Source organism: Eleutherodactylus coqui, chromosome 1 (genome assembly GCF_035609145.1).
Source record: "Eleutherodactylus coqui strain aEleCoq1 chromosome 1, aEleCoq1.hap1, whole genome shotgun sequence".
NCBI lineage: Eukaryota > Metazoa > Chordata > Amphibia > Anura > Eleutherodactylidae > Eleutherodactylus > Eleutherodactylus coqui.
The window spans coordinates 376,581,333-376,602,187 of NC_089837.1; the positions used below are offsets into that span (position 1 = coordinate 376,581,333).

The 20,855-nt window shown below is 43.5% G+C and overlaps 1 long non-coding RNA gene across 1 annotated transcript; it reads right to left on the reverse strand.

Moving 5' to 3' along the window:
• Positions 1-495: 495 nt before the first annotated feature.
• LOC136612425 (uncharacterized) lies at positions 496-15,884 on the reverse strand. Its single transcript, XR_010790391.1, has 3 exons — positions 15,791-15,884; positions 4,138-4,206; positions 496-2,650 (listed from the first exon to the last, which is right to left on the reverse strand). It is a non-coding gene; the product is annotated as an uncharacterized lncRNA (long non-coding RNA).
• Positions 15,885-20,855: the final 4,971 nt, after the last annotated feature.

Consider the following 20,855-nt stretch of genomic DNA (forward strand, 5'->3'; position numbering starts at 1 on the left):
TCTTTAAAATTCTCCTTAACATAGCTATTATTTACAAAAAAATCAGAGAAATAGATTGATCTATCTTTAACCCTTTCCTGCCACAGGGCATAACTGTACATCCTGGCAGATGGGTACAGTTATGCCCTGGGGATAGCGCAAGATCATAAAAAATCTTGTGTTATCTGGCAGCGGGAGCCGGCTGTCACTGATAGCCAGCCTCCCACTGCAACAGCGGGGTTGCATCGCGGCTTGTAAAGGGTTCATCATCGGACTCTTGTGATGTATTTGCGGAAAGGCCGACAGGTTCCCATGGTAACAGGATGCCAGCTACAGGTGTCCTGAATTGCCAGTGCCTATAATCGCTAATACAAGCGATAAGGCATTGCAGGACAGAAGTCCTACAATGCCTTATCATAGGTGCTATTGTACAAGTCCCCTACAGGGACATAAGAAGTGTATAAAAAGGTAAAGAAATATGTAAAAAAAAAAAAGTTAAAAAAGCCCCCCTTTTTTTGCTTTTATCCATATTAGCATATTTTTTTTAATTAAAATCCCACAGATTTTGTATCGTCATTTCCGTAACGATGCGTACAATAAATTGCACATGCTTTTTTGGAGAGATGAACTAAACAGCAAAGCAAAACAGAAATACAACTGAAAAGTAAACCGCAGCAACTTATCTGGAAGCAGCAGTACACCCAGCACAGAGGAGCTCCACTTTCCACTACTCCTCTATGGAGCTGAATAAGCAGCATTGAGCAAAGGGAGGACCTGAGGACTGGCAGAGCAATTACAAAACCACACCTCCAACCTTCTCCCAGGCATGACTAATAGCTTTCTATAGATTTTATCATTGTCCAGCATTTCATGTTTAAGATTAGAATATAATGTAGCGTCCATAATAACAATGTTTCCACCCTTATCTGACTTCTTTATGATGATGTTTTAATTAGGCATTAACGCTTCATATTGTTTTTTCGATTTCTATGTTTTGTCCTCACTTTATGCGGCTGTTTTTGTAATTCTTTTAGTTGTATTTCCATCATATGTTGGAAGTCTTCCACACACTTTACTCTTGCTGACATCGGGTAGAAAGAAGAGTTTCATATAGTCATATTCAATTTTTCCCTATCATTCTTCTTTTCTATACTGGTGCTCTCCCTCTCTAAATCCTGGAGGTCTAACAGTGTCAATACTTTGGCAGAAAATTTTCTTTGATATTCATTGCATATTGATGTTGAAATTCCCTTTATATTAGATTTAATTTAACGTTTTTGTTGTCCATATTTGCTTTAAAAAAAAAATGTTTTTTTGACTGCAAGGACTGTAAAGAATCTATTCAGGTTATTAATTGTTTGAAATAAATTGAAATTCTCATCAGGTACAAAATGTAGTCCTTTGTTTAGCACTTCTAGCTGTTTTTCAGATATAACAAAAGGGGTTAACAGGACTATATTGTTATTCATTCCCTCCCCAATCGACTTGGAAATCATATTTTTCTTTCTAGCTCTTCTAATCTGTTTTTTGACGTTTTTGTTTTGTTGTCATTTGTAATGGTGGGATCTTCTGGTCTTGATTGGTTACAGCTTGAGGATTCATACTTTGTATCCCATTCATCAATGAATGCTATTAACAGTGTTGTATCTATTGCACATATTACATTATCATCCTAAGGAAAAAAAAAACATATGCATATTTCAATGCTACAAAGACTGTAAACCTCATCAAAATATTCAACCTGTAAGCAGAAGAAACTGTCTTTCCGAGTTTCCTGTGTTAAAGAGCCCTAACACATCAGTTGCCAAACTTAACTGCAGTATGAGTAACAAAATAAAGACCTTAAGCAAGACCATAAATGATCTATTTGGCCTTGGGTGAATTAATGGACATTTTCCATGAGTTAGCAAGTGCACTTAAGCTCCAACCAGAAGGCGTAATACCATTTATTTCCTTTTGCTTCTGTCCTGGAAAAGGACTTTCATTGTATACAGTCCAATTAACTGAGATACCTTCGAAAGGTCTGGTTAGCAGTGATTGGAGAGTCAAAGAAAAGTTTGACTGAGCTGTCAATGCTGTCTAATTTATATCTCTGTGAAAATGAGCTTGGACTATGTTAACAGGCTTTCCTAAACCTGATTCTTTGTGGAATAGTGTGGAAACACAAGCCTTTGATGCAATCGCAGATTCATCTATTGTGGGTAGAGCAGGACATATTGTGCACCTCGGTAGGATGGAAGGCTGAGTCAACCTTGAGCCGGCTACCTGAAGCAAGCGGGGATTGAACTCGCAACCTTCAGGCCGTGAGTGAGAGCTTAGGACTGCATTTCTGCCACACTTTATTTTTGGAATAACTGAGGCGTCTGTAATACTGGACAATATTACCAGCTGTCTGGTGTTCCATCTGAAAACTCCATAGATTGCAGAGCTTCTCAATCATTACTGGGTAACAATCTTCCAGAGTTCTGTTCCTTGCAGTCGGAAGGTCCACGATCATCTGCTTCACAGACAGTTACACAACACTTTCTAGGATATTCTAAGACACAGGCTTTGTTTTTTGTATCAATACGTCTATTCATTTGCTGGGAAGACTTGAAAGGTGATGCAACATGTGTGATCTTGCTAATAATGCTCAAGTCATTATTGTATGTCGAAACAATCCCTTTGTGGTCTGGAAAAGGAAAATGATAACATGTCAATGCAATAAATCGCTTTTAGTGCTCCACTGCTGTTTTAACATTAAGCTGCAGGGTTAAAGCATCCATTAAGTTAGTGCCAGAAAACAAACTGCAGACACACATGAACAAGCAGGGAACACCAGTAGATTTGGGTTCTGTGGTCTGTAAAATTGTGAATGTGCATCATTTTATATTATTTCCAGTTTCTTACCATTTTAGAAGTTCTGCTTGCAGTCAGTGAAATAAAAGATTTAATAACTTAAAAGTTTAGAAACAGGTCTTTGATTAATTACTCTACGATCCTTTTCTCGGATGTTCATGGGGGAAACGGAGAAGACCTTGGGTATAGCTCCTGCCAATAGGAGACAGACACTAAGGAAAGGAAGAATTAACTCCTAACAGCTATACCCCTCCTGCAGACACTCAGCTAAATCACTTTATACACAAGCAGTAAGATAGGAAAAGCCCAAAAGCTAACTGAATCTATATAACAAATACAGCATACAAATGGAAGAAGTAGTTAAGGGGGAATCTCAGAACAGAAAAACAGCCGCTTCTCCTGAAACAATGGGTGCTGTGTTCCCCAATAAACATCTAAGAAAAGGCATTTCCAGTGAGAAATAAAAAATCCTCTTCTCTCTCCTGTGTGATTGAGGGACACAGCGAAGACCTTGGGACGTTCAAAAACAATCCCTAGTAGTAGGCCCGAAATACTGGTAAAGTAGTCAGGGTTTTGGCACCTGCAGAATCCTGCGACCAAGAGCTATGTAAGAAGATCCAAAAGTATGCACCCTGAAAAACGTAATGACCATATGAAGCTAAAAACAGATTGCAGCCATTAAACTTAGAGAGCAGAAACCTTATAGGACATCGCCCGGAATGCACCCACTGCATGCATGCAGTGAGTTGTGACCTATAGAGCTGGAGTTCTTCTCTTGGGACAGTAAGCCTCCATGATCGCCGACCTGATCCAGCAGGCAATGATTAACTTGGAGTCCACCAGACCTTGACGAGGACCATCAGGGATGAGGAACAAAGAATCCGAATCTGGGACCAATGGGTTAGAGACATGTGGAGGGCTCTGAGTTCACTATCTCTGCACTGTCAAGCTCCCGAGGATACACCCACATCCCCCCAACCTAAGAGACTGGTGAATGTGGTTATCACCTTCCAGTAAAGGGGCTGTAGGGCTCTGAATGTAAATAAAATTGTTTCTTTTCCCTGTTGGCAAGCAGAAATCGAAAATGGTGAGGATTTGGCTCTGTTCACATTTGCATTCTTACTTCTGTTATAACAGAAACTAGAAATGAGTGCCAGATCTGTCTTGCATAAACCCATTACTTTTACTTGGAAGACACCAAATGGTGCTTACATCACACATTGTAACCTCTTTTCTCCAGTACACACAGGCACACAGTTTTATGTACACATGAAACATTTTTTAAAATTAAAGAAAAAAAATAGAAAAAAGTTGTGTTACCACTAGCAGAAGGGTTTTCTCCTTCACATCGCATTATGGTACTGCAGGTTTGGTCAGAAACGTAAAAACCTAAAAAACAAATCACCATAAATTAGGTTATTACACATCCTGTAGATTCTTAAAAAGGAATTATACCACCAAAAACATTTATCACCTATTCATAGAATATGTAATAAATGTATGATCGTTGTGGGTTCAACCACTGGGACCCCTGGCAATCACAAGAATGGCGCACTATGAGTCCCCGTAGAGAACGGAGCCGCTGTTCACATGCATGACGTAAAGCGATAGCCAAGTGCAGCGCTAGCTTATCTCAGTCAGTCCCACAGAACACATTCCAGAAGTGTAAGGAGTGGCGGTCACGCATGTGCGCTGACGCTCCATTCGCTAGAGGAAATCAGAGTGCACCATTCTCAGGATTCCTGTGGATTCCAATGATTGTGCCTCCAGCAACCATACATTAAAATTCACCATATAAACTATATTAAGTGTAAGACAACAGATGTAAGCAGGGGGCACTAGAACACATATAGGAGAACCAACACTCACCAATGGCAGGTGCTATATTGCTTTTTAGAAGCACCTCGTAAGGCAAATGGGGGTGGTACCTTTTGTGCAGCCACATTTTAATGGAGCTCTAGCTACTCCATAGAAATTTAAAGGGATTGTCCAGGGTTAGAAAAGCAAGGCTGCTTTCTTCCATCCCTGACCACATTAGGCCGTGGCACATGACCCTTCTTCGGCTCTCTACTGGTAGTGTTCCGCTGGACCAAACTAGTTTGGCTGACTCTGAGGCTCTGCTGCATAGCCTGCAGACATTGCTGGAGAGCAAGACCCTGTGTGATTGGCCATCATGGAGCTGCAGTCCCCCACCATCTAATCAAACCGCTTATTGCCAGCTCCCACCAGGGCACTTGTTAGCCAACCCAGCTCGGGCTCCCTTTACAGTATCCTAGCGGAGATCTCACAGGTAGAGCTAAAAGCAATACAATGCAAGCCTACATAGGCCATGATGAGCCAGCTGCTGTACACGATCCTCTTGACGCTGTTGCATGTGCCTGCCTCAAGGACTGAGCTGGAAATATGACACATTTTCCTCTTCTAACAAAGTTTGACAGTCCCCGCAGTAAGTTGTCGGTAAATATCCCGTCTTTTCTCTATATCTAAGAGATTACACCTGAACAAAGTACAGACTTTCCTAGCGTCAACCACAAAATCACCAGCCACCGTTTCCCATCTTCAGGCACGCTGGAACATTAAATCTCCTCGCTGGATTACCAGGAAACAGATCACCTTTTTCTTATTAGTTCACTAGAGAATACATTACATATTATGGAACATTTCTCTTTCGTGAAGAAACACTTATATAAGAAGTGAGAAACTTACAGCTAGATAACCGACTTCAATGTGGCACCTTCTCAAATGAATAAATACCTTAAAGGGCTTTTCCCACTATGAGATTTATTCCCTATGCACTAGATAGGGGCTGGACAAAAATATGGAAACACCAAACCTTTGGCTGTTAGAACTGCTTGCAGTCTCCTAGGAACTGGGTGAATTTGAGCAACCTGGTTCCTCAAATTGGTCACATAATCATTGGCAGTGACACGACCGTAAAGGATAATAATGGGTCCTGGCAAAATACCATGATATGGCTGCCCATACCATGATGGAACCCCCACCATGTTTCACTCTTAGCAGCAAACAATCTGGATCGTAAGCTTGGGATGGCATCCTCCAGATGTAAATTCGACCATAAGTCGTAAACAGTGTAAAGGTCAACTCATCCAATCAAATTACCTTCTTCAATTGCTCCATAATCCAGGTTTTATTACTTATATACCACTGTCCTCTCTGAGTAGCATTTCGATCACTGTAGAGTGGTTTTGGAATGGCAGCTTGACTATATAAGCTCTGCTTGTGAAGTTCCCTTTGCACTGTTTTGGTACTGATAGGGTTTGTAAGCACGGTATTCAGCCTAGCAGTCACTTTTGTCATCACAGCCCTATGCAATAATTGTCTGTCTCTGTCACTTACACACACTTCCATCCATGCTGGTTTTTGTCGGATGCATTTTTTCCAGTCTTACTGTATACGGTCATAATCTTGGATAAAAACTTCCACTACCTTTGTTACAGAGGCACGCACCATATGGCCCCTAGCAATTTGGCCACGTTGCAATTCCATGAGCTCTGCCATGATTCCCTCACAACTGCGCAGAACACTGTCTCAAAGACAAATGACGCTTACCATGTGTTGGCGCCGTTAAACAGATCATTGGATAATGCAACAAATACAGCGCTGCGTACTAATTCCGATGTACTACACAGGTATAAATCTCAGACCATTAGGAGGGATCCGCATGGGATTTTAATCATTAGCACTGACCTGCCCTTTTGACCTCTGCTTGCCTGAGAGCTTTCCCACCATATTTGTGTTCACTTCACCTCTTGCCCTGCTCTTGGTGGTTTTGGGAGCCAGCTGATAACAGCAGCTGAGTGGCTCAAACCCCTGATCAATGGAACCTTGTTGCTCAGGCAGATGTTCACTTCTGCCCGGCAGCATTTATGCTATATTACCACTACTTTAAATCGGATTCTACATGTATTGTTCATATAGTTAAAATTTACTGGTAGTATTGTGAATTATGATTTATAATCCGATGTAACTTAAGGCATGCATTTTGTACGGTGTTTGCATATTTTTGTCCACAGCCAGTTTGTTGTATCACTGGGGGTCTGACTGAGGGACTCCCTTACAATCCCAAGATCTATGCCTCTCAAATCCTTCATGAGAAAGGATCGGAGGTGTGCATGCAACAAGGAAAACACACTTGTGAGTGCTTCTCATGCTCCACCCCTGGTGACGTCATCGCTCCACCCCCTGTTGACGTCATTGATGGTCCTACAACATATATAAAACATAGCCTGATCGACAGAAGAACAACAAAGTAAGGCCTCCTGCACAAGGACGGGTCGGACCCCGCATGCGGAATTCCCACAGCGGAGTTGACCCGATGCCCGGCCGGTGACCCCAGCTTACCTGTCCGGCGGCTTCTGCACACGCTGTGGATGTGTCGACTGGCACTCCGCCATGCATGCACAGTAGCCGCCGGCGCTGGGGGACGGGGGGGAAGACGGGGAGGGGTGACACGTATCTGGCGATAATTCCGCAGCGCTTCAATGGAAGCCAGCTGTGCGTAACCCACACAAAATCACAGCATGCCCCGATATATTCTCCGCGAACAGAAAATCGCATTAAATTTCTGCTTGTGGAGATGAAATGGCGTTTTGACATTGAATACTATGGGCTGTATTTTCTGCAGAATCCGGAGGCGGACGCCCGCCGCAGACTCTGCAATGCAAATACACCGGTTTGCAGGAGGCCTTAGGGCTCTTGAAAAGGACAGGGGGGGGGGGGGGGGGGGGGGGAAACAAAAATAACAAAATGAGAATATAACTAAGCCGTTAATATGTCAGACACAATTCAGCAGTCCTGACAGAAGGCACTGACCTATGCCACCATAGAGATCTGGTGGGCTAAAAGGACCTGCGATGACGTCACTGCTTTGGAAGGAGCCATTCTGCAGTTTGGTATAAAGTAATGTATGAGGGTTTTTCTCATGCACCTCCCCCTGGTAATGTCATCGCAGGCCCTATAGGATATATAAAACACAGAGCCTGACCGACAGAAGAACAACAAAGATAGGGCTCTTGAAAAGGGAAGGACAAAAATAACAAAATGAAAATACAACTAAGCCATTATTATCTCAGACCCAACTCAGCGGTCCTGACAGAAGACATCGAGCTACCGCCACCACAGAGATCCGATGGGCTGAGGCACATTGCGCCACCAGAAACACTGGTACTATAATTTCCTAATAATTACTAGTCTACTCATAAGGATAAAATATTAGAGCACATGTAGAACAGATCTCCTGCAGCAAGTCTGGCAGAACCAGCACATGTAAAACATCTCCTGCATCCACTCCTTACAGTTATATCTGTCCACAAGATCAGGATTGAATTTGGCTTTGTGACAGCTTTCGGGCCAGGATGGACACTGGGTGAGGTATACAACTTCTCCACATAAAATCTAAAGATATTCTCCAGTAGGATCAATTTTTTTCAGGACTTATTTGGCAGCATTGAGCAGTGAGGTATTACATAAATGTCAAGCTGAGGGCTCTTTCACACGAGTATATATCGGCCATATTCCCGTCGCGTAAAAGCACCCGACCGGGCCAATACAGCATCGGATGCTTTAACGCCGGTCCGAAAAGATAGTCTTGGAACTATCTTTCCGAATAGAATACATCAGACGCTGCATGGGCTCCTATGGGAGCCAATGACAGCGGCCGGAGAAGGGAGGTAGGAGGGAATTTAGCAGAGTGACTGCTAAACTCCTTCCCCCTTCTCTCCAGCTGTTTGCAATGGGAGGGAGGGGGGCTAAGCGCCGCCCCGTCCCACCTTCTCCCATTGCGGGTTGCGGACAAGGGGCGGGAGCTTAGCCCTGCCATGTCCCCTCCTGTTGCAAACAGCTGGAGGAGAGAGGAGATGAGCCGGTGAGGGGGAGGGAATGGGAAGGGCAACGGCATGATGGCATGGCGGCCTCAGCGTATATGCGCCGGGTCCAAGCCGTTTGAACAGGTGCACAAATGTTAGATTTGTGCACCCATTCATGCTTTTTACCGCGACGGCGGGCGCACATATGAAAACACCTACGGCCGCGTGAAAGAGACTTGAGGGCAGCCAACAATGGCTGCATTTTTCTCTTCAAAGATCTAGAGGAAGTTTGCAAATCAACTCATTAAAGAGGCTCCTTAATTATAACTAATCCTAGTGGGCAATTTACGATATTTTCCCTTTAACCCCTTAGTGACGAAGCCAAATTTTGGAAATCTGACATGTGTCACTCAACATATCATAACTCCGTAAAGGCTTTACATATCCAAGTGATTCTGACATTGTTTTTTCGTCACATATTGTACATCATTTAGGTTGTAAAAAGAGACCGATATAATTTGTGTATATTTATTAAAAGTACAAATATTGGAAGCATTTTTTAAAAATTGTCATTTTTTTCACATTTTCAACTGTAATATCTCAAATATGTGGAAACATACTGTACACATTTTTGATAGGATATATATTTCCATCTGTTTACTTTATTCTAAATGCACATTTGACAAACTTTCGTGTTTTTTTTTTAACCATTTAGATGACGTACAAATTTAACATTACTTTTCAGCATTTTGAGGAACAGTTTGTTTTCCGGCACCAAGCCAAGTTTGCAAAGGCTCATCAGAATGATAGATACCCCCACAAATAACCCCATTTTAAAAACTACACCCCTTAATGTATCCACTGAGGGGTGTCATTAGCATTTTGACCCCACAGTTTTTTTTCAGGAATTAATTCAATTTAGAGGAGAAAAAAAATAAAATTTCATATTTTTGCAAATATGTCATTTTAAAGACATATTTTTTTTCCTACAGTTTACAAGAAAATAAGAATATATACACCCCAAAATGGATACCCCTGTTTCTCCCGTGTTCAGAGACATACCCATTGTGGCCCTAATCTTATGTCTGGATGCACAACGGGGCCCAAAATGTAAGGAGTAGTCAGTGGTTTTCAGAACAGAAATTTTGCTTGAAGGCCTTTTATGCCCCATAGCACACTTGTAGAGCTCTTGAGCGTCCAAAACCATAGAGAACCCCCACAAGTGACCCCATTTTGAAAACTAGACCCCTTAACAAATTCATCTAGGGGTGTACTGCCCATTTTGACCCCACAGTTTTTGAATTAATTCAAGCAAAGTAAAATGGAATAAGTTGTCATTTTCGTTTTTTTGGCAATTCTGTCATTTTAAAACAGCTTTTTTTGTACAGCACACATATGAATGAAGACTTGCACCCCCTAAAATGGATACCCCTGTTTGTCCCGTGTTCAGAGACATACCCATAGTCACCTTAATCTTATATCTGGATGCACAACGGGGCCCAAAATGTAAGGAGTAGTCTGTGGCTTTCAGAACAGAAATTTAGGATGAAGGTGATTTAGGCCCCATTGCACACTGTAGAGCCCTTGAGCGGCCAAAACGAAAGACAACCCAAACAAATGATCCCATTTTGAAAACTAGACCCCTTAACGAATTCATCTAGGGGTGTACTATGTATTTTTACCCTACAATTTTTGAATAAATCTAAGCAAAACAGTAGGAAAAAAATTACAATTTTCATTTTTTTGGCGGTTGTATCAATTTAAAAAACTGTTTTTGTACAACACACATAGGAATGAAGACTTTCACCACAAAATGAATACCCCTGTTTGTCCCGTGTTCAGAAACATACCCCTTGTGGCCCTAATCTACTTACAGGACATATGGCTAGGCCTATAATAGAAGGAGCACCCGTTGGATTTCAGGGTACAACTGAATTAATTCCAGGCCCCATTGCCCACTTGTAGAGCCATTGAGCATCCAAAACGATAAAGAACCCCCACAAATGACCCCATTTTGAAAACTAGACCCCTTAACGAATTCATCTAGGGGTGTACTGCATATTTTGACCCCACAGTATTTGAATGAATCTAAGCAAAGCAGAAGGAAAAAATTACGATTTTTATTTTTTTGGCAATTTAAAATAGTTTTTTTGTACAGTGTACATAGGAATGAAGACCTTCACCCCAAAATGGATCCCCCCGTTTGTCCCGTGTTCAGAAACATTCCCATTGTGGCCCTAATCTACTTATAGGACACATGGCTAGGCCTATAATGCAGGGAACATGAGTTGGATTACAGGGCACAACTGAATAAATTCCAGGCCCCATTGCCCACTTGTACGGAATAATAATTGACACCTTAAAAAAATCTCCCCCCCCCCCCCACCATTTTTGGCATTTCCTAAATCTTAGATAAAAGTAATAATGTGAACTGTGTGGTATTTCCGAAGACAGGGGTAATTACGGAGGCTGGTTGGGAAAGGGCACATGGGGCAATAAAACTGGGTATTCCCCCTCCTCTCATGCTTTTTGTGAGGTATTTCTTGATCAGCAGGAATGAGGTGTAAAAAGTGGCGCTCTGTGAGGCTTCGTAAGCTTGCTGAGGTGCGGCTGTCTCAAACAGAAGGCGCTCGACAAGCTCCTGGAGCTTCTTGTAAATTACGTATAACAGGTCGCGGTCTGAATAATACCGGGCTCACATGGCCTTATGTGGAATCCACTTGCGGAGGCCCGCAGCGGATCCCAGCTGTGAGCCCGGCTGTGGCGCTGTGTATGGCCATGTAATGTACTGCGTATAACTGAGTACTTACACGGGCGGTCATGTGCAGTACACCTTTTTTTTGTTTGTATTTCCTGCACCATTGCTTAGCGATTACACGGGTATCCGCAGCCTGTACATAATGTAGATGCGTATGGGCTGCGGGTATATCCACGACCAATGGCATGACACGGATATCCGCAGTAAAATGGAACATGCTGCGTTCTGTTTTCTGCGAGTGGATTACGCAATTCCGACCTACTAATGTGAGCGGAATTCTGCAATCCAATGCGATTGATCCGCGTATTACCGCGGATCAGACGCATGCAGAATCTGTGATTCCTATTCGGTTATTTGAGACCGGCCTAAAGTAGATCGCTACCTTTTTATCACGTGACTGGGGACCACAGAACGAGGTCACTGCTCTTGGTGACTGTTGATTGCCGGGAGCAAGGAGATTTTAAATTTCCTGGGCTCCCCGACTCCTGCGCATGTGTCCAGTGTTTTGCCGGTGGTCGCATGTGCAGAATCCGGGAAAGTTCACAGAGGAGGATCACGTTGGGGGTTCAAATACGGAGGCCTCCGGTAAAAAGTTTCATCTCCTCTCACCGATTGCATCGCTAAGCGCTGTCCCGTCCCACCTCCTCCAATGGATGTCTATGGACAGGGGGCGGGGCGTAGGCAGAGCTAAGCTGCCACCCTGTTACCGCCCCATGTTCATAGCCATCAATGGGAGGAGGCGGGGCACCGCTTAGTTCCGCGCCGCCCCCTCCCATTGCACAGAACGAGCGGGGAGGAGACGACAGGTGAGCCTGCGATGGGGAGGGAGGGGAAATTGGCCACGGCATGGTGGGCTCGGTGCATATGCACCGGGCCCATGCCATGTGAATGGGCGCACAAACGTTAGATGAGCTTCTACGCCTCAGATGGAAGTGCATATTGGCCGGCGTTTTCACGGCCGGCCAATATACACTCGTGTGAAAGAAGCCCAATGTTCTGAGGAACTTGTTTCTGGTGAATCATAAGAGATCTTATTATCTTCAAATTTTCTAACAAATGATGTTTTCTAAAGTAAAAACAAAATTATAAAATAATCCGACCATTACAGGCTACAGTTAAATTTATGTAAAAAATCTTCATAATCTGACCAAATGTTGAATAAGAATGTGTATTAAATGCTTTGTATTGAATACTGATGTCCACAACCATAATTACAGCTGTATGTTAGGTTATTGAAAATACCAATAAAAATCATTGGAAAGAAAATACTACACCTAGGTACCAAATCATGCTCCATTCAATGTTAATTACAAAATGAGCATTAAAAGCACCCAAAAGTGTGCCTATAACAAAAAAGCTAACATTAAAGATTAGAACACCTAGATGTAAATGGAGGTCATGTGCACAGAAAAGTCCCAGAGCGAGACTGGTTAATTCCAAGGCAAATAAGAAGTGAGAATCCAGCACCACTTGTAAACTAAAATCCTCTTTATTAAGACACTCATATTTATAAATCCATACATAAAATAAGCCACTACTGCACATGTCAACATGTTTTGGACATCAGTCCTTTGTCCAATGGCTAATGGCCATGACAAAGGACTGATGACCTAAACACTTTTGCATGTGCAGTGGTGGTTAAAGGCCCATTTAGACAGGACGAATTTCGGGTAAACGATGCCCGACACTCATCCCTGCACTTACTCGCTCTTGTGCTGCTGTACGGGAGTTAGTATCGCTGGCTCATAGCGGGGAGGCTGCAGAAGATTTCGCTCCTCGTGCTTCCCTGCCCCTCTCCATTGACATAACAAAGCGGCCGTTCAATACTGAACAGCCGCTATTTACACTGACGCCTTGACATTATGCCAATCGCTGCATTGGCTGCCCATCCACTGCAGAACTAAATTTAAACTCCTCACCCACAAAGCTCTCCATTGTGCCACGCACCATACATCGCCTCCCTCCGGTCTGTACACCATCCAGCCCGCTCACCCCGATCCGTTAACACACTCAGACTAAACACCCCTCTAATACGAACCTCACATGCTCACCTCCAGGACTTCACTAGAGCAGCACCCATTCTCTGGAACGCTCTACTCCATGGCATCCGGACAATTCCCGATGCACGAAATTTTAGGCGCACCTTAAAAATGCACCTCTTCATGGAGGCATACTAAATTCTCTGACCTAGTCCCCCGCCCCTCCCTATGGCTCCCCACACCTTCCACTCTGCCTATCACATACGACCTCTACCCCTTCACCTCCATACCGCCCCACCCGGTTTGCTTTTTAATAACTGATTTCCACATGAAATCCTATATTGCCTGTGTTCCCCATGCCTCACTCCCCCCCCCCGCCCTTTTACCTCCTGTACCACCCCCACCCTATTTGTTTTTTTAAACTGATTGTGTATCACATGTAATTGTTGTACTCTTTGTGCACCCATGCTTGAAAGCGCTGCGGAATATGTTGGCGCTATACAAATAAAGATTATTGTTATTTATTATTACAAAGGAGCGTTTTATCCATCCAGGACCTTCAGATTTCCTCGCACATGTCCCCCTCTTCTTCCCTACTGGCTCTGCATCCTCTGGTCCCCTCCTTTCCCGGCCTGACTGCATGGCAGCCTCAGCAGAGAGAGCAGAGTCTGCTATAGAAAGAAGTCAGTGAGATCTGCCAAGGAATGGGCCTCCTCTCCTCCACCATCAGCACTGAGGAGAGTCTCCGGCAGAGGTACAGTGTTAGGTAGCACAGAAAGCGCCATGTGCACTGGTACAGGGGGCACTCCTGGCTGTAGGGCCCACTAGATGATTCATCGGCACCCTGGTGGGCCAGTCCGAGCCTAGCTGGATTCCTGTGGCAAAAGACGGGTAGGTACTGTTCTGTCTGTTATTTAAAGACAGTTGGAGCTATTGCAGAAATGTATCTGGTTGTCAGACAACCCCTTTAAAGGCTTGTCCAGTTGTAAACTATTGATTGCCTATCTTCAGGATAGACCACCAATAGTAGACTAGCAGGGGTTTGTTGGTAATCGTTCAGTTTCTGCAAGCGTAATAATGCTCAATGATCGTCGCTAAATTTTCTCATGTGAACATGGAGTTGTACATCTGGCCTAGGAGGACGAACAATCCTGCAATCGTTCATCCCCATAACCCAATTCTTGTCCCGCATAAAGGAAGACGATAGAAGCGCCAATACACATGGAAGTTAGTGGTCGTTAGATTGGACTAAGAGCTCATCCTTAAACCCCAAGACTGCAGTTTCTATGTACAGTGATATGTAGAAGCTGCAAAAGATAAACTGTGCAACAATATAATCAAACTGTATGGCAAAAATGATTGCCAGCCTAAACTGGAGCTGCAGCCCCAGGGCCCGCCACATGAAACCTGGAAGAATTGGCAGGCTGTCAAGTGTTATTCATTGTGCACTTGATTGCTCAGCCACTCACAGACTTCAGTGGCCATTGAAGAATCACTGCTGAAGCCTGTGAATGTGCACATGACCGCCTGATGCTTCTTCCGGGTTCACACAGTGAGCACTGCAGGTGCAGCACTGGTTGCAGAGCCGCCATTTCAAGCCTTTTAAAACTTTTTTTATGTCCCGTAAAACCCCCTTAAAGAAAGAATGGGGGATCCAAAAGCTTGCCATATGCTCAAAGGAGGCTAGTAATAGGCTGGACAATTAAGTTTTATTTTTTTTTGCAAGGAAAAGTGTTACCATTTCTACTATATATTTAATTCAGTCAGACAGGAGCACACAGATCCTTACTAGCTCAATGTGACAGCACGCGGCGGTCCTGTGCAGATGGCAATAGCAGAGTTTAAGACAGCTTGAGTAGTCATACCCTTCTGCCTGAGAAACAGAACTGTATGCTGGGCAGAACGGCTGCTGAGGGAGCTGCACCAATGAAAATTTCCAGTACACCTCAAGGACAGGTCAAAAGTTTTACACTGAGGTACGTTAGCCTTAAAGGGGTATTCCAGAACTGTGTTAACTTTTTCTAGTGATGTCTGATAGGTCAGCATTAGATAACTAGAGGGGACACTCAGATCCCTGCCGCTGTCGCTATGGTCAGCAGATGCAGTAGAAAGCGCTGACCACAGCGCAGTGACCCAGCTTTATATTGCAGGCATAGCTCCCATTGAATTTAACTGAAGCTTCACTGCAATACCAACCCAGGTCACTGTGTTATGGTCTGCACTTACGGCTGCCTCCACCGACCACAGCGACAGTAGTGCCAGGAATCAGCAGATAGGGAGTCTCTGCATGGATCCCAGCCTATCGGTCATCAATAGAAAAAGTTAACAAAGTCCTGAAATACCTCTTCAAGCCCAAATATACTGTTTCTGTTTTGGAGAAAAAGATAAAAAAGGAATAGATGCTTTCTAACCTTTTTCAAAATTTCTAGCATTCTTGCTTGAAAGATTTTTTCACTTCTGTCCAAACGGGTTATGAAATCCAGTTCTTTGCTAACCTTAGAGCAAGGTGTCTATAGGATAGAAGAAAAGAACAAGTGTCAATACAGCATCCATTATAAGAAATGTGTAAATAATACGGTACAACTAGAGATGGGAAGGTCTAGAGAAAAAAAAAAAAAAAAAAAAAAATCGAAATATTGGGCGAAAAAAAAGTTTTTTCCCTTTTTTTTCCAAAGCCATTTTTCCGGAAACATTGAAAAAAAAGTGTGTAGAATATGTCCTTCTCCATGGCTAACTAAACAGTTACAACTCCCTGAGTAACAATACAACCTACCACTGAACAGCTCTGCATAATATACTATCTCAGAAACAAGGGTAGCTTTCTTACCAGATATATTTTTACAAGAATAGTGGAATTTGAAGAGGAGAGTGCAGAAGGCAGGTCTGAACTCTGTATTGAAGATGGAAGTTCCTCCTTCCCACAATGCCTTGCAAACTACCCATAATACATTAGTCTTTATGACAGAAAAACAAGGTGTTATACATTTTAAACACCGCTAGATGGTGCTGTAACCACTGTACACCTAAATAGGCTGCTATGGTACCTCTAACCCTGCTGGGCAGAACCATTCTGATAAGAGGAAAAACGTTTTAGTGATGGAGGTACTGAACTCTAGAATAGATGATTGTACTGTTTCTAAGGATTCTATTCTATGTCCAATTTACCCTGTGTCTAGTTTGATGTCAGAAAGATCTTTCAGGACTGGGTCCAAAGCTTTGTTGATTATCTTCTTGAAGATGGGTCTGGAGATAGGAAGACCATCATAAGCAGCGGTTTCTTCTGCATAGCTTTCTTGGTCAGATTCTACCGTACTTGATTTGTGTTGTGTGCTTGTCAACTTTGGTGTGTTAGATCGTTCTTGAACTTTACCTCCATCGACCAAATATGGGGTTGACAAGGCAACTGTTAGGTAGATTCACAACTGGCTGAGTGATCGTACTCAAAGAGTGGTCATAAATGGCTGCACATCCAAGTGGAAGAATGTATCAAGTGGGGTACCACAAGGCTCTGTCCTAGGCCCAGTGGGGGTCAACATTTTTATAAATAATATAGAGGAGAGAATAGAGATGAAACTGAGCAAATTAGCCGACAACACAAAGCTAGGAGGGATAGCTAACACTAGAGAAGGGAGAGAGGATTCAAAAAGATCTAGAAAAGCTTGCACATAAGGAGAAATGCAAAGTCTTACATCTGGGGAAGAAAAATGAAAAAAGCACATACAAAAGGGGAGGAATTGGTGATGCAGCACAATTCTGTGATGTATTAAGAGAAGCATAGAGTCTAGATCACATGAGGTAATTATACCCCTCTACTCTTCCTTAGTCAGACCTCATCTGGAATACTGTGTCCAGTTCTGGGCACCCCACTTTAAAAAAGACATGGACAAACTGGAGCAAGTTCAGAGAACAGTTACAAAGATAGTGAGCAGTCTGCAAATCATGTCCTATGAGGAATGGTTAAAGGATCTGGGAATGTTTAGTTTGCAAAAAAGAGGGCTGAGAGGAGACTTAATAGCTGTATACAAATATCTGAAGGGCTGTCACAGTGCAGAGGGATCAGCCCTATTCTCATCTGCACAAGGAAAGACTAGAAGCAATGGGATGAAACTGAAAGGGAGGAGACACAAATTAGATGTTAGAGAAAAATTTCTGACAGTGAGGGTGATCAATGAGTGGAACAGGTTACATGGGGAGGTGGTGAGTTCTCCTTCAATGGAAGTCTTCAAACAGAAGCTGGACAGACATCTATCTGGGATGATTTAGTGATCCTGCATTGAGCAGGGGGTTGGACCAGATGACCCTGGAGGTCCCTTCCAACTCTACCATTCTATGATCCTGACCATTTTGAAACGCTGATGGAACCTAAAGGCTCAGGCGGTCTTAGGATGTTAATTAGAAACAGAGAACATTTTCAGATTAATTTTAGAAATCTGAAATCCTATTTTCATGCTTCAAGTTTTGTGATGTACATCTTGCAACAGTACCAGTTACAGCCACTAGATGGTAGTAGATTACTTTTTATTGGAGATGCTGTATATATTCTAGTCTTGTAGATTAAGACCGGTATGTTTCTAGGACGGAGTGCAGGCTGATGTTTCTACTATGGCAAACTGTGCTTTCTCCAAAATACAGAGCCAAGAAAAGAGGGGCCAGCTCACATTGTACACTGAAATAATCTGTGAACAGGCTGTACTTAGCTGCAAACCAAAAAACTAATAGGACCACCCACTGGACTCCTAATCTCAGAACCAACAGAGGATTAGATCAAAAAGGGTTGTGTCAAGATACACCGACATGCCAAGTCATAGGATAGCAGTCTGTAAATTGATTATGAAGTGGCGTTATCTCAGATGACGGCTGGGAAACATCTGTATACGTAATGGGTGTTATCTTGTGAGTATGGTTGATGCTCATGGCAAGGCAACGTCAATTATCAAAGTTCAAACGAGGTATGATGGATGGGACAGTCCATTTTTAAAGTTGTACAGGCATTTAACATTTCTCAAAACAGTGTCACATACAGTTAGGGCCAGAAATATTTGGACAGTGACACAAGTTTTGTTATTTTAGCTGTTTACAAAAATATGTTCAGAAATACAATTATATATATAATATGGGCTGAAAGTGCACACTCCCAGCTGCAATATGAGAGTTTCCACATCCAAATCGGAGAAAGGGTTTAGGAATCATAGCTCTGTAATGCATAGCCTCCTCTTTTTCAAGGGACCAAAAGTAATTGGACAATGGACTCTAAGGCCTCATGTCCACGGGGAAAATCGGGCCCGCTACGGATTCTACATGTAGAATCTGCAGCGGGTCCCTCCTGCCCCGCGGACATGAGCGCTGAAAATAAGAATAAATGACAATTAACTCACCTCCCATCCGCTCCGTTTCGTCTCTTCGCGGCGGCGGCATCTTCTCTCGTCGCGGCCGGATCTTCATTCTTCGGCTCGGCGGATGTGCACGATGACATCGGTGACGTGCCCCGCGCATGCGCCGGGCCGAAGCAAAATGATCCGGCCGCGGCTGAGAGAGGATGGCGCGGCGCCGAAGAGAAGAACCGGAGCGGGTAAGTAAAATGTGATTTTTGTGTCCCGCGGATCCGGACGGCTTCCATAGGCTTCAATAGAAGCCCGCGGGAGCTGTCCCCGCAGGAGACCCGCACGAAAATGGAGCATGGTCCAGATTTTTTCATGCTCCATTTTTTTTTAAATCACTTTTATTGACGATCCGCGGGTATTTATCTACCCGCGGGTGGTCAATGCATCCCTATGGGGTGCGGATCCGTGCGCGGGAGAAGAGTTAAAATCCGCTGCGGATTTTAATTCTTCTTTTCCCCGTGGACATGAGCCCTAAGGGCTGCAATTAACTCAGAAGGCGTCTCCCTCGTTAACCTGTAATCAATTAAGTAGTTAAAAGGTCTGGGGTTGATTCCAGGTGTGTGGGTTTGGAAGCTGTTGCTGTGACCAGACAACATGCGGTCAAACGAACTCTCAATTGAGGTGAAGCAGAACATCCTGAGGCTGAAAAAAAAGAAAAAATCCATCAGAGAGATAGCAGACATGCTTGGAGTAGCAAAATCAACAGTCGGGTACATTCTGAGAAAAAAGGAATTCACTGGTGAGCTTGCGAACTCAAAAAGGCCTGGGCGTCCACGGAAGACAACGGTGGTGGATGATCGCCGCATACTTTCTTTGGTGAAGAAGAACCCGTTCACAACATCAACTGAAGTCCAGAACACTCTCAGGGAAGTAGGTGTATCTGTCTCTAAGTCAACAGTAAAGAGAAGACTCCATGAAGGGTTCACATCTAGATGCAAACCATTCATCAATTCCAAAAATAGACAGGCCAGAGTTAAATTTGCCGAAAAACACCTCAAGAAGCCAGCCCAGTTCTGGAAAAGTATTCTATGGACAGATGAGACACAGATCAACCTGTACCAGAATGATGGGAAGAAAAAAGTTTGGAGAAGAAAGGGAACGGCACATGATCCAAGGCACACCACATCCTCTGTAAAACATGGTGGAGGCAACGTGATGGCATGGGCATGCATGGCTTTCAATGGCACTGGGTCACTTGTGTTTATTGATGACATAACAGCAGACAAGAGTAGCCGGATGAATTCTGAAGTGTGCCGGGATATACTTTCAGCCCAGATTCAGCCAAATGCTGCAAAGTTGATCGGACGGCGCTTCACAGTACAGATGGACAATGACCCCAAGCATACAGCCAAAGCTACCCAGGAGTTCATGAGTGCAAAAAAGTGGAACATTCTGCAATGGCCAAGTCAATCACCAGATCTTAACCCAATTGAGCATGCATTTCACTTGCTCAAATCCAGACTTCAGACGGAAAGACCCACAAACAAGCAAGACCTGAAGGCTGCGGCTGTAAAGGCCTGGCAAAGCATTAAGAAGGAGGAAACCCAGCGTTTGGTGATGTCCATGGGTTCCAGACTTAAGGCAGTGATTGCCTCCAAAGGATTCGCAACAAAATATTGAAAAAAAAATATTTTATTTGGGTTATGTTTATTTGTCCAATTACTTTTGAGCTCCTAAAATGTGGAGTGTTTGTAAAGAAATGTGTACAATTCCTACATTTTCTATCAGATATTGTTGTTCAACCCTTTAAATTAAACGTTACAATCTGCACTTGAATTCTGTTGTAGAGGCTTCATTTCAAATCCAATGCGGTGGCATGCAGAGCCCAACTCGCGAAAATTGTGTTACTGTCCAAATATTTCTGGCCCTAACTGTATGTGTACCAGGAAAACGAAATGAATGCATTACCACCCAGCGGATAGCCATGTCCGTCAACATCTGGCTAGAATTGTCCATGCAAACAGACAAGTAACTGTGGCAGAAATCACACATTCATTTCAGAAGCCCCACAAGCATATCCTGCAGGTCAGTGCAGCGTTCTTTAGCTTCCATGGGATCTGTAGTACGTCTGTTAACACCAGAAACAGCGATTCAC